Source organism: Trichosurus vulpecula, chromosome X (assembly GCF_011100635.1).
Source record: "Trichosurus vulpecula isolate mTriVul1 chromosome X, mTriVul1.pri, whole genome shotgun sequence".
NCBI classification, from domain to species: Eukaryota; Metazoa; Chordata; class Mammalia; order Diprotodontia; family Phalangeridae; genus Trichosurus; species Trichosurus vulpecula.
The window spans coordinates 21704769-21717774 of NC_050582.1; the positions used below are offsets into that span (position 1 = coordinate 21704769).

General features: G+C 44.2%; 1 pseudogene; it reads left to right on the forward strand.

Moving 5' to 3' along the window:
* Window positions 1-432: 432 nt before the first annotated feature.
* Window positions 433-5591, forward strand: LOC118832471 (annotated as a pseudogene).
* Window positions 5592-13006: the final 7415 nt, after the last annotated feature.

Consider the following 13006-nt stretch of genomic DNA (forward strand, 5'->3'; position numbering starts at 1 on the left):
CTTCTTGAGTTCAAATCTTGCCTCAGAAACTTACTAGATGTATGACCCTGGGCAAGTCACTTCACCCTGTTTGCCTCAGTTTCCTCATCTATAAAATGAGCTGGAGACGGAAATGGCAAATCACTCCAGTATCTTTGCCAGGAAAACCCCAAATGGGGTCACTGAGAATTGGACATGACTGAAAAGGACTGAAAACGTACAGACTAGCTATATACAGGACAAAATTGAAATAATCAACAGAGAGAAAGGCACTAGAATTAAGCAGGGAGGGCTGGAACCCTGCTGTTGCCACTTGGGTATTTCTCTTTCTCTAGGTCCTGTCGCCTTTGGTCCTCCAGAACTGGCCCCTGCCAACCATCCCTACTCCTAAGGGGGCCAAGCCTTAGGCAGTGAGCTGAGAGTCCTTGGGTGCACCAGCAAGTACAGTAATTGATGACCTTAATGATATCCAGAGACAAAGGAAATTCTGCCTTCCCAGAATTAATCTCCTCAAATGGGTTGAGATCATCCATGGGACAGCTAAAGTATACCTGAAGTATAAGCTCCTCTTGGAGTTTCCCAGCAGATACTCATATAAAGCTCTCATTGTGCAATTTGTCACACCCTGTTACCATCCCAGTGTGGACATCCAAGGCAGAATCTGCTTGGAAATCCTTAAGAACAAGGAGTCAGCCCTCTATAACGTCAGGACCATTCTATTATCTACCCAGAGTCTTCTAGGAGAACCCAACATCAACAACCCATTGAGCGCACACACTGCTGAGCCCTGGACAAATCCCACAGTCTTTAAGAAGTAACTGCTAGAAACATGGAGCATGACCCTGGCTGCCCTGCTTCCTTTCCCTTCATCTTGTGTGTTTGGATGGATGTATGTGCATCTGTATGTCTTTTTTCCTTTTTCATGACCTGTCTTCTCCTTCTTCTGTCTTCTGTATAGGACTATGTGTCAGAAACCATTTTCCTTTTCTTCTGATGTTTTTCTTTTCTTTTTTAAAAAGCAAAGACTCTTGTCCAACTCCCCCTTCTCTCACATATATGTGTGTGTGTGTGTGTGTGTGTGTGTGTATACATGTGTATATATATGTATTATATATATAAAATACAATTTGTTTGAAAACATAATAGAGTTATGGGGGATTGGGAATGGCTTCCTATAGAAGGTGAGATTTTTATTTTATTTTTTTTAATTTTTATTTATTTTTTTCACAGGGGGAGGGCAGGGCAATTGGGGTTAAGTGACTTACCCAAGGTCACACAGCTAGTAAGTGTGTCAAGTGTCTGAGGCCAGATTTGAACTCAGGTCCTCCTGACTCCAGGGCTGGTGCTCTACTCACTGCACCGGTGGGATTTTTAACTGGTGCTTGAAGGAAGCCAAGAAATGGAGATAAGGAGAGGAGAGTATTCCAGTCCTGGGAGATAGCCAGTGACTGCTTGGAGATAGGAAGTGGAGAGTCTTCTTCAGGGAAGAGCAAGGAGGCCCGTGTCACTGGACCACAGAATATATGGGGTGGGAGGAGGTGGTGTATCAGGTATAAAAATATTGTAGAGGTGGAGGAGGCAGCTTATGAATGGCTTTGAACACCAAACAGGATTTTATGTTTGATCCTGGAGGTGATAGGGAGCCACTGGCATTTATTGGGGGTGTAGGTGGGGCTGAGACCCACTCCGTCAGATCTGCATGTTAGGAAGATCACTTTGGCAGCTGAAGAGAGGATGGCCTGGCATAGAGAGAGACTTTTTGCAGGCAGACCAATGAGCAGGCTATTGCTGTAGTCCAGATGTGAGGCAATAACCGCCCAGGGTGGTGGTAGTGTCGGAGGAGAGAAGGGGGCAAATGAGATGCTATGAAGGTAAAATGAATAGGCCTTGGCAATGGGTGAGAGACAGTGAAGACTTGGAGATGACACCTATGTTGCAAGTGTGAGCGATTGGGAGGATGGTAGTGCCCTCAACAGTAACAGAGAAGTTTGGAATTGGGGGGAGGCTTTGGGGGAAAGATAATGAGTTCAGTTGTGGCTAAGTTGAGTCTAAGATGTCTGCTAGACATCTCTTTCAGGGTGTCTAATAGGCAGTTGGAGATGTGAGTATGGAGCTTAGGAGAGAGGTTGGATCTGAGAGTCATCAGCATAGAGGTGGTAATTGAATCCATAGCAGCTGATGAGGTCCCCAAGTGAAAGATCATAGGGGGGGAAGACAGGGGGCTCAGGACAGAGCCCCAGGGGGCACTTACCTTCAGTGGGTATGTCCCAGATGAAGATCCAGCAAAAGAGATTGAGGAAAGATGTATATATAGGAGGATATAGGAGGAGAACCAGGATAAAATAACCTCATGAAAACCTAGACATAAGAGATTATCCAGGGGAAGAGGGTGATTGACAGTGTCAAAGGCTACAGAGATGTCAAGAAGGACAAGGATTAACACAATGCCACTGGATTTGGCAATTAAGAGATCTTTAGTAACTTAAAGAGAGCAATTTCAGTTGGATGATAAGCTTGGAAGCCTGACTGCAAAGAGAGGAAGAAGAAAGGAAGGGGGGCATCAGTTGTGGATGGCCTTGTTATGGAATTTAGCCATAAAATGGAGGAGAGATCTAGGACTCCAGCTAACAGGGCTGGATGGATCAGGTGACTCTTAGGTGGTAGGTAAGCAGCCAGTAGACAGGGAAAGGCTGAAGATAAAAGGGAGGGCAGAGATGATAGAGGGGACAATCTGAAGAAGAAGATGGAATGGAATGAGATTACTTATGCAGGGAAAGAGGTTTGTCTTGGCAAGAAGAGGGCTATAGCTTCATGTGAGATAGGGGTGAAGGTGGAGATAATGGCAGAAGGCATTTGGGTGATAGCAGATGAAGAGGAGGGGAAAAGAGAGAGCTCTCAGCAAATGGCCTTCATTTTTTCAGTGAAATGAGGCAAGATTCTCAGTTGAGTGGGTGGGTGGAGGTGAAACCATAGGAAGTTTGAGAAGGGATGACATATTTGGAAAAGCTGCTGTGCTGAGTGGGATCGTGAGCCAATTGGGGGTGTGTAAAAGGATTGCCTTATCACAGTGAGGATCCAGTTGAGGTCGTGTAACATAAATTTGTAGTGGACTCAGGCCTAATGGGGATCTTTTTATGCTTAAAGGAGACTTGGGCAGCAGGGAAGGGGCCAGAAGAGGAGAGATTGAAGATGAGAGGGGGTTAAGGTTAGGCTGATCACGGGCCAGTCTGCTCAGAAGATCAGAGGGGATTATAAGGTAAGTGTAAAAGGGTTAGCCTCGGCAAGGAGAAAGATAATCTTATTATGACAGACAGGAGCAAAGGAGGAAGGAATGAGGATTATGTCATATAGAGAAGAGGAAAAGAGGGAGCTCATGGAGAATGGCCTTAATTTTCTCAGTTAAGTATAGATGAAGTTCTTCACCTGAGCAGTTGGGGGAGGAGACGGTGTGGGAGGCTTGAGGAGAGAAGAGGAGGTTTTCGACAGCCTCATGGGGGAGTGGGACGAGAAATCAATTAGGATAAAAGGAGTAACAGTATTGTCTTGCTGTGGTAAAGGCCTAGTTAAAATTAGTGAACAGAATTTTGTTGTAGTAGCCCAGTTACATGATTTCCTCCAGCTCCACACAGCAATGAGTGGGAGAAGCAATGGAAACAGATGGTGTGAAAGCAAGAAATTCAGTATCCAGTAATAACATGTCTCCTAATTAATGTGGAAACAATGGAGAGATATGAGCTAGAAGAGAATATGGTCAAGTAGATTTGAAACTCTTCAAATCACTGGACTCCGAGCTATCGTTAACGATTTTGTTCAGCTTGGAAGGAGGTGTCTCACCTTCTTCACCTCACTTCTGTCTCATAGAATCCTTTATTTTCTTTCAAGACACTTCCTTTTCCATGAAACCTTTCCTGCTTCTCCCTGCCCATACCCTGTTAATGACCTCCCTCTCTAAACTCCTTGTATTTGTTTTATATTTGTTCCACATAGCCAATGAATGAATGAATAAGTATTTCTTCAGTGGCTGCTATGTGTCAGGGACTGTGCAAATCAGTAGGTGGCACTTCACCAGTAATTTCAGGGAATGCCCTCATCACTCCCTTGTCCAGGTCTTAGAGTTGTCTAAAGTTCATGACTTGCTTAAAATCACACCATCTCCTGGGACACTGTGTAGGAGATGGGGTTTGAACTCAGTTCTTCCTGCTTCCAAGGCCAATTCTACTCCATGCTAGGGATACAAAGCTAAAACATATACAGACCCTTCCCTCGGATTGCTTGTAATCTAACAGAGAGATATCACATATAGGGAAGTGGTGGCCAAGAAAAGAAATTTTTCTTTGTGGAGTTACAGAAGTGGTGAATGCAGACAGAGTAGTCAAATGTCATGCTTTTTCCTGAAGCAATGGCAGCATTGACTTACATTTAATTACTATTCCCAGGGCAAGAAGTAGAAGGGGGTGGAAGGTATGGAGTGTGTAGGAGGGATGGCAACAAGGCTGGTATGAAGCAGGTTGGGTCTATAGCCAGCTAGCTAGAATGAGCTGGCACAATTAGGATTTTTCAGCACTAAAGCTAAGAGTCTCATTTATCAATTAGTGCCTAGCTCACAGCTTTGTTGAGGATAAAATGAGATAATATTTGGAAAGCACTTTCCAAACCTTAAAGTGCTATAGAAATGCTAGCTGGTGTTATTGTTGCTATTAAATGTGAAACCTACTGGGTACTGGGCACCAGGAGCAGCTACATGTGAAGTAGTTCCACCATTCTCCCCACCTCAACCTATTTACTTTTCAAATTCCAGTACAAATGCCACTTTCTTCAAGAAGCCTTCCCTGATCTCCCTTCTCTCCCCCTTGTGGGAATAATTGTCAATGCTCTAACAAACCAGAACCAGAAATTTTGGGGACCAAGGAAGACTTATTGAGCTTGCCAGCAACAGAGCCCTACCCACAAGGTTAGAGACTCTCCTGAGGAACAAAAGGACAAAGCTTATATAGGTTTCATTTAGGCAGGTGTAACTCCAATCATGGCAGCACATCCAAGGACCCCTGCTGTGATCAGTTTCAGGGGTCCAGTCACACAGTACAACGAACTCTATTTATTCAGCAATAAACCAAAGCATTGTTCGATAAAGCGTAGCCTAACATTCATGGCAACATCCTTAAGCAAAGCATATCATTTATCTCATTCATACCTAGGTTACAGAATATCACACTCCACTGTATATATATCAGAACATCATACTGTACAATATATCATTGTATCCCCAAATCAGGTGGAGGGTCCCAGGCTAAGGTCTTCCTTAGTATAACACATCCGTAAGAGGTAACAGAAAATACCACACCATCCACCCCTAGGTCACAGTAAGAACAATCTCCTTAATCATTATCAAGCATCCAAGTCCTCTTTCATCTTGACCCAAGGTTGACCTCCAGGTCCCATGGCTCCTCCTCTGTAGGCTGACCACTCCCGACTCACCTGCATTCACACGCAGGCAGATCTCTGCTCCTGTACCAGGCCCCAGTTCACGGAGACTGATCTATTCTAAGCTCTTTCCCGACAGCAGGCTCCAGGCTCCTGCCCACAGCTTCTGTTTCTGGGAGAATGAAGGGTAACAGGGCAGCAACACACACCACCAACACCACAATCTCAATTCACCTCCAAAGTCCAGAGGCTCTGTGTTAACAACTCAGTTCACTTTAATAGCTCTCAAAAGGGGTTTAAGCTAAGCCTCCTTCCCGTGGCCAGGTCTCTGCCCTACAGCTCCACTTGCCTTCAAAGTTCAGAGGCTCTTTCAACAAATCTTTGTCATCAAAGGTTTTCTCGTTCTTAGACATCTCCTCTGTTTTCCCAGAGGTTCTCTTCTGGGCCCTCGGAAGTTCTCTTCCCAGGTCTTTTATATTTCTTTTCAGTTCAACGCTGGCAGCTCTCTCGATACCAGTCCTCTCTCAGTCTTCTTCTCAATGCTGGCAGCTCTCTTGATGTGTTCTCTTCAACACCTTCCCTATGTCTACTTCTCTCACACTCTGGGCTCTCCTTATATACAGTTCCAGCTGGCATCTGATTGGCTAGAACTCAAGTCTCTGATTGGCTGAATTCATGTGCATCTGATTAACTAGAACTCAATGCACATACAAGTCTCTCATTGGCTAAAACTCGACACACTTTCAATCCAGCAAAAAATCCCACTTTGTTTACCATTACAACAGGAGGTGAATTGGGTATCGGATATATCTGGATTGGATAGCGATTGTTGCTGAGGGCTTACAGGGTAGGAATAGGTAATCTGGTATCCCTTGATTAGACAGGACATGTTGTTGGGGCTAATAACAGGAATGGCTCTGCTTCCAGTTAGTTACCACTTATGACCCCGCCCTAATAGATAGGACGGAAGGTTGCAGAAAGAAAGGTTTGGTACTATAATGCAAACAGAGTTTGGGGCAAGATAGAGGAACTGCAGACCAAATGGAGTTACTATACTTTTCTAGGTTTCCCACACCCTCCAAGCTGGAAACGATTTCTCCATTCTCAGAACTGCCATGGTGTTTTGTAATCCTCATTTGCTCTCATATTCTAATTCAGATTAGAATTATCTGCGCACACATCTCATCTCATCTCCCATACTAGACTGTAAGCTCCTTGAGGGCACGGACCACGTCTTTTTTATATTTTTGTATCACCCAGAGCCCAGAAGAGTGTTCTGTACATAGTGGGACAAGAGCAAGCACTAGACTAAGTATGTCAACGCAAAAACTCTGATGAACAGTTAGGAGACAAATGTTTGGGACACGGGGTCACTGAGTAGTGAGTATTTTATTCTAGAAATTTCTTACTGATGGGCAACTTTGTGGGTAGACAGACAGAAAGACGAGAGGAAAGAGAGCTTTTTTAATGTTGATTTTGGTAGCCCTATTCATGCATAAGTGTGGATGAGGAACATCTGTGAATTTTCACTGACTTATATAGCGTGTCGTCAGGGGGTGTTAGAACTAAACCAGAAGTTGAGTAGGTAGAGATTTTTCTCAACATTTTGTATTTGATGAATACATGTTATTTTGGTTTTATTTAAATAAGAGTTTGAAGTAACAGTATTAGAGATAATAAAAAATGCCTATAATTATGGAAAACCTGGTTTTAACAATGTGAATCTTAATATAGTATATTTTCCCCTCTTGAATCCTGGGATCTTTGAATCATAGATTTAGAGCAAGAAGGGACAGAGGTCATCTAGTCTAACTTCATTTCGCATGAATGAAAAAAAGTATTTATGAAGCACCAGGAATACAAATCCAACTGCAAAGACAAACCCTGCCCTCACTGGAGCTCACATTCTAGTGAGAGAAACAATTCACATCGAGGAGGAGCAATTTGATCATCAAGTTCCAGAAATGGTGAGTGAGGCCATAGGGAGTAGGCACGTCCCATTCAGGAGCAATACCAAAGTTGATTTGTTTGTAGTTAGTGGTTCTGAAACTGGGGGGAGGGCCAGGAAAGGAAAGTTTTATGTTGACATTGAGGAAGTGGTATGAGAGCAGAGAGTGAAGTGAAACATGGATGGGGCCTCCCTGTAATAGTGTTATGTGAGCAGCAGTTGTCATCAGGAGAGTAGGGCCCTAGGGAAGAAGGGTTCTTTTTTTTAAACAGATGAAGGAAACCTAGACAGAAGAGACTTACCCAAGGTCACACAGTAATACACAGCAAATAGTAGAGGAGATTATTGAATCTGGGTACAAACTGCTACTTTTACAAATCAGAGTTTTTAACAAAAATGAATCTAGCACTTCTTTTAGGGGTATTACCCCAGCTTGCAATTAGCATGGGTGGGTTGGCTCCCCAGAGAATGGCTGCTGCCTTGGGTTTTAGGCTGCCTTCTAGGTGACTGCTCCTTAAACTGTAGCTCAGGAGCCCCTCACAAGTGTGCTTACCTTTAGTAGTCAGCCAGTGAACACAGCTCAAATCAAAGGGCATAGTAAGAACAGTAGCTACAAAACATCACCCCCTAAACCTGAGGTATACTTTTCCATAGTTACACTTGGAAGAGTGGGCATGTATTTAAGACTACATTGGTGGTAAGGCACACGTGTAGGGAACACATGTGGCCAAGGTAGCTCACAAGTCTAGCACTGCAGGGTTCCTATGTTCTTCCTATGGAGTCCTTAGGAAGCCTCTCTGCTGGGGCACACCATTCAATTGGGCTCCCCCGGTCTCCTCCTGTCTGCAGCTCTACTCTGAATTGCCGGTGCTGGCTCTCCCATGAGTACATAATTGTTCAGTTGCTACACATTGCTTGTCCCCTTGAGCAACTGCCTCTCTGTATCTGTGTCTCCCTCCTCAGTTGTGCCTCATACTTCTGGCACTCTCTTGGACTGATTCCTCCTTCTGGGTGAGTGGCATGGCTGATGGGGAAAGGAGGAATCCTTCCCTTCCCCCCCTCCCCATGTGCTAAAGAGCTGGATTCTTCCTTAACTGTTGATGCCTATCTCAACTCTCCCAAACTAATGAACTCCTGATCTTCTTGCCTGTCCAGTTGTCTTCAGGACTTAGCTATTTAAAGTCCCCAGAGCCTGTGGCCAATTGTAGAAATAGGTAGATAGAGCATTTATTTTGTACCTGCTATGTGCACCTTAGGGATACAAATACAAGCAACAAAGACAATTCCTGCCCTTAGGGAGCTTACGTTCTATGGGGGAAGGGGTGCTGAAAATTTGTGGGGGGGAGGAAGGGTGGAGGTTTCCCCTATAAGCAGGTGAAGAGTAGTTGGTGGAAACCAGAGAGAGGTGCAAATGAGATATTTTTTACCTCTCTTGGTCAAATTCTCTTTCATTGGGCAGAGAAAGACAACCACACTTTGTAAAAAGATCTCTAGGTGTTAAAGTTTCATTAACACAGTACTACCTCATCACTGGTGATCACATCCTGTGACTACACTGAACTGGGGGATGGAAAACAAATGTCCTTTTCCCCTTTAATGAACGTGGGACTAACAAATGAAAAAAATCCAAGAATGCTGTTTTGAAAGCTTTAAAGGACAGTGGAACTCTAAACCAAAGAAAGGACATGGGAGAAAAACTGTTGGCCAATAGCTTCAGCCACTGCCTCGTGCAAAGGCCAAAAGATTGACATTGAGGTTTGCTCCAAGAATAATACTCTTTATTGTGAAGAACCATGGCGCACTAAATGTTAAGTTGGTAAGAAAGAAAGGTTCCTGGGCACTTAGGCCTCCAGATCCCTCACCCAGGCCTTGAGATTCCTCACCTTTGCTTCACTCATCTCTTCATTTACTACCTTGTGTTCTTCTTCTTTTTCATCCCTAGGCCTTGGAGGGAAGCACACAGGTTTGTACCTCAGAGGATAGGGCTTCTGTCTGCTGGAAGTGCAGGCAAGCAAACTGCAGCTGAGAGTGGGGGCTGGGGAATGTGGTAGAATGGGGTTGGGGGGAGGAGTTTCATGGCAAATCCTTTGGAGATACACTTGGTCTATGGCAAGGTAATGTTAGCCCTGGTTTGCCAAGCGGCTTTCTCCTTGGAGTCATGGAGATAAAATTTATATGGTTGAATACTAGTACCTGGAATGGGCTCAGCTAAGGAATTCTGTGTTTCATTTGGAAATGGATTGTGTTATTCTCAGGGACTTGAGCCAAATGAAATAATGGATTAGTTCAGGTTTGGTTTGGGGGACATTTTGATGTTTGAGTTTGGTTCAGTAATTTTATAAAATACAAGGTTTAATTCAGATTCAAACTAATTGACTAGGCGAGTGCTTAAAACATACACGTAGTACTGTTCATTGCTCAGTAAAGTATAATTGGTGGTGTGGTTTTATTAGGGGTACAACGATTCAGTTCAACAAACATTAATAAAACCCTTGCTCTTTGTGTGTTGTGTTTATAGTACGGCACAGAAACAGTGTCCCTGGCCTTAATGAGCTTCCATTCCATTGAGGGACACAAATAATAGAGTGAGGAGGGAAGCCCCCTGACTGAGCCTTGAAGGCAGCTAAGGATTCCAAAAGTGGACAGGAGGTATGATGACATCTTTGGCCAGGGACATGGCCTGTATTAGAGGGACAGTCACTGGAGAGGTCCTTGGCTTTCCATTCTCCACCCAGATTATTTCAATTCATTCTAGAGGCCCAGGAAAGAAATCAATATTTAATTTGTATTCATTTTGTTTAATAGTTTAGCTGTCTAGAACCTCATTTGATGGCAAGATCCTATATGATGGCAAGATACCATATGATGGCAAGATTCTATACGATGGCAAGAGCCTATACGATGGCAAGAGCCTATATGATGGCAAGATTCTATACGATGGCAAGAGCCTATACGATGGCAAGAGCCTATACGATGGCAAGATACCATATGATGGCAAGATCATACATGCCACCTGAAAAGCCAAAGTTGCTGAGCTGAGAGAGAATCTGAAGGAAGCTCCCTTAGAAAGAGTTGCCATTCCAGGCCTCCCCTGGAAAAGAGAGAGGACTCCACTCAAGTGAGAAAGAGAGAACAATGGGGCTGTTTTAGGGGGCCCAGGAAGGAGAGGCCACACACAAGAAAGAGCCATGCCAAGCAGAGGCTGGCTTCCCGAGAAATACAAAAGCCTACGAATAGCTGGATGAGTCATTGGCGCTCTGGGTATCTTAGTGGCCTGTCAGTGGAAGCTGAGTTAGAGAGACAACCAGAGTAGCTGGTTAAGACACTGCTGTGAGGGAAACTTTGGTTTTTTTGGCTTTTTTATTCTTGTTCTTTGCTCTACCTGCTTTACCTCTATTTTTTAAAAAGTGAATTAAGAAGCCTGCATTTTTTTAAAAAGCTTTATTTTCTTTTGCATGGTGGGGAGCGTGACCACTCCCCAGGGTTCTGTTTTCTAGGCCTGAAGCTGTCCATACCAGGGGTACCTCTGGGTGGATCAGCAGCCCTTAGAACTAAAGGGCTTGAAGCACCCCCTCCAACTATATGCCACTGGGAACCAAAGGTTATCTGCTAGTCCTCCTCCTCCTCTACAACCCTCTAAGACCTCAGTTCTAATCCACCTCAAACACTTATTACCCATGTGACCTCCCTTAGCCTCACTTTCCATGTCAGAGAAATGAGGATAATCGAATCTCCTTCCCAGGGTTTGAGGTGATGTACGTAAAGGGCCTAGCAAACTTTGCAGGGCTATAGAAATGGTAGCCATTGTGATTGTTGGTATTATCATACACCTGGCTTCCACTCACAACGTTCCTCCTTTCTTCTTTCAAATGCTTAGTGATGCCTTTTGGGTTTTTTTATGGGACAGTTGTTTTCTGATGGCTCCCCAAGCAAATCCTCCCTTTTCCGCCCATAGTTAAGCAAATAAACCCAAACCCTTCAATAGCAGCAAATACATACATATACATACGTGTGTAGATATTTTTCACATATGTATAGTTTGAAAAGCACTTTGCAAACCTCCTCGGATTATGTATGAACTGAAGTGTTAGCCTTTCACAGATGAAAAACCAGAGGGTCAGAGAGGTTAAGGGACTCGTCCCTGATTGCGCAGCCATTCCATGTGTCAGTGGTTGAGTCAGAAGCCCGCTCTTGTTGACCTTTTGTCCAGCCCCCTTCTAAATAGGGAGGTAAAGAAAAAGAGTGAAGGGTATAAAACAAAAAAAAATAATAAAAATAAAAAAAAATTTAAAAAGAGTGAAAGGAAATGAAAGTCTTACTCAAACATCTTAGAGATGGGTCAAGTTTCACATGGGGAAGCACAGGGCATTACTTATAGTTAACTATCAAATGAAACCAAATGCTCTTCTTAAGTACCATGCTAACTGCCTTAAACATCATCTGTCCTTTCCAGCCATGTGATATTAAAATGCTAATTGTGTCACATGAATTCATTGGTATGCATTTCTAAAGCCTTAAAAAGCAACCGATAATTGAAATAGTGATCTCCAGTAACAAATGCTAATTCTTTTAATTGATTGAAGGTAATTCATGAAAACTGTGGTGCATTAACCTAGCCATGTAGAAATGATGACATCATGAGGCCAGGTCCTGCCAGAAACAATTATGAAACCAGAATAACAATTGAATGATTTCATTCTTATGATCTCACTTCACATTTGATACTTCCGATTCCTCTGTACTCACTCTCCAGGTGTATAGGACATGAATGTGGGAGAAGCGCTTTGAAAGAGAATCTGATACCAGAAAGCTCTCATTCTGGCTGAGGCTGAGGCTAGAGGCTTGAGGTGTGCCCTCAAATTCCACCGCAGACTAGAGGCTTCTGCCTGCTCAGCCTCGGGGAGGCCAGCCCTAGTTGGAGGGCTCTGCAAGATGACAGCTGCCTCCTAACAAAATCACAAAGGGGAATTTGGGTACTAATATTCTTCTGGAGAAAAAAAGAGGAGGGGGTGGCTACTCACTGAACTCTGAGCATGGGTAAATAGTGCCTGCCCCTTCTTCCTCTATAATCCTCCAATCCCATAGGAATATTCTGGATAGGGCAGTGGAAAAATTGCTAGGTCTAGAATCAGAGGCCTTGGGTTCAAATTCTGTCTTTGGCATTTACTATTTGACCTTACGTGAGACCTTTAGCCTTTTGGGGGCCTCATCTTCCCCATCGAAAGATGAGGGGGCTAGACTTGGTGATCTCTAATGTCCCTGCCATCTCTAAGTCTGTGATCTTATAATGCCCACTCCTTTCTTGGCAGCCGCTTCAATCTTTTGGCCCTGCCCTCCCTGTCCTGCCCTACTCAGGATTTAATCTCAGCTGCTGCTGCTAGGTTGCCACTACAGGGAGCTGAGGGTTCCTTGAGGTCCTTCAGAAGCTTTTCCCCAGTGTTTTTCTGGCAGCCTGCCCAGAAGAAGGCCCCCAGGCCACCCCCAGGTGAGCCAGCGGGTAAAACAAAGCAGGAGCCCTACCTTGGATTTGGCGTTTCACTGTTGGCAAGGGAGCTGGGTGCCGGGAGCCAGGCTACAGGGCAACAGTGATTGTAACATCTGAAATGACTGCTTGGACAGAAACCTGGGACTCATCCTACTGGAAGGTTTTCCCTTTCA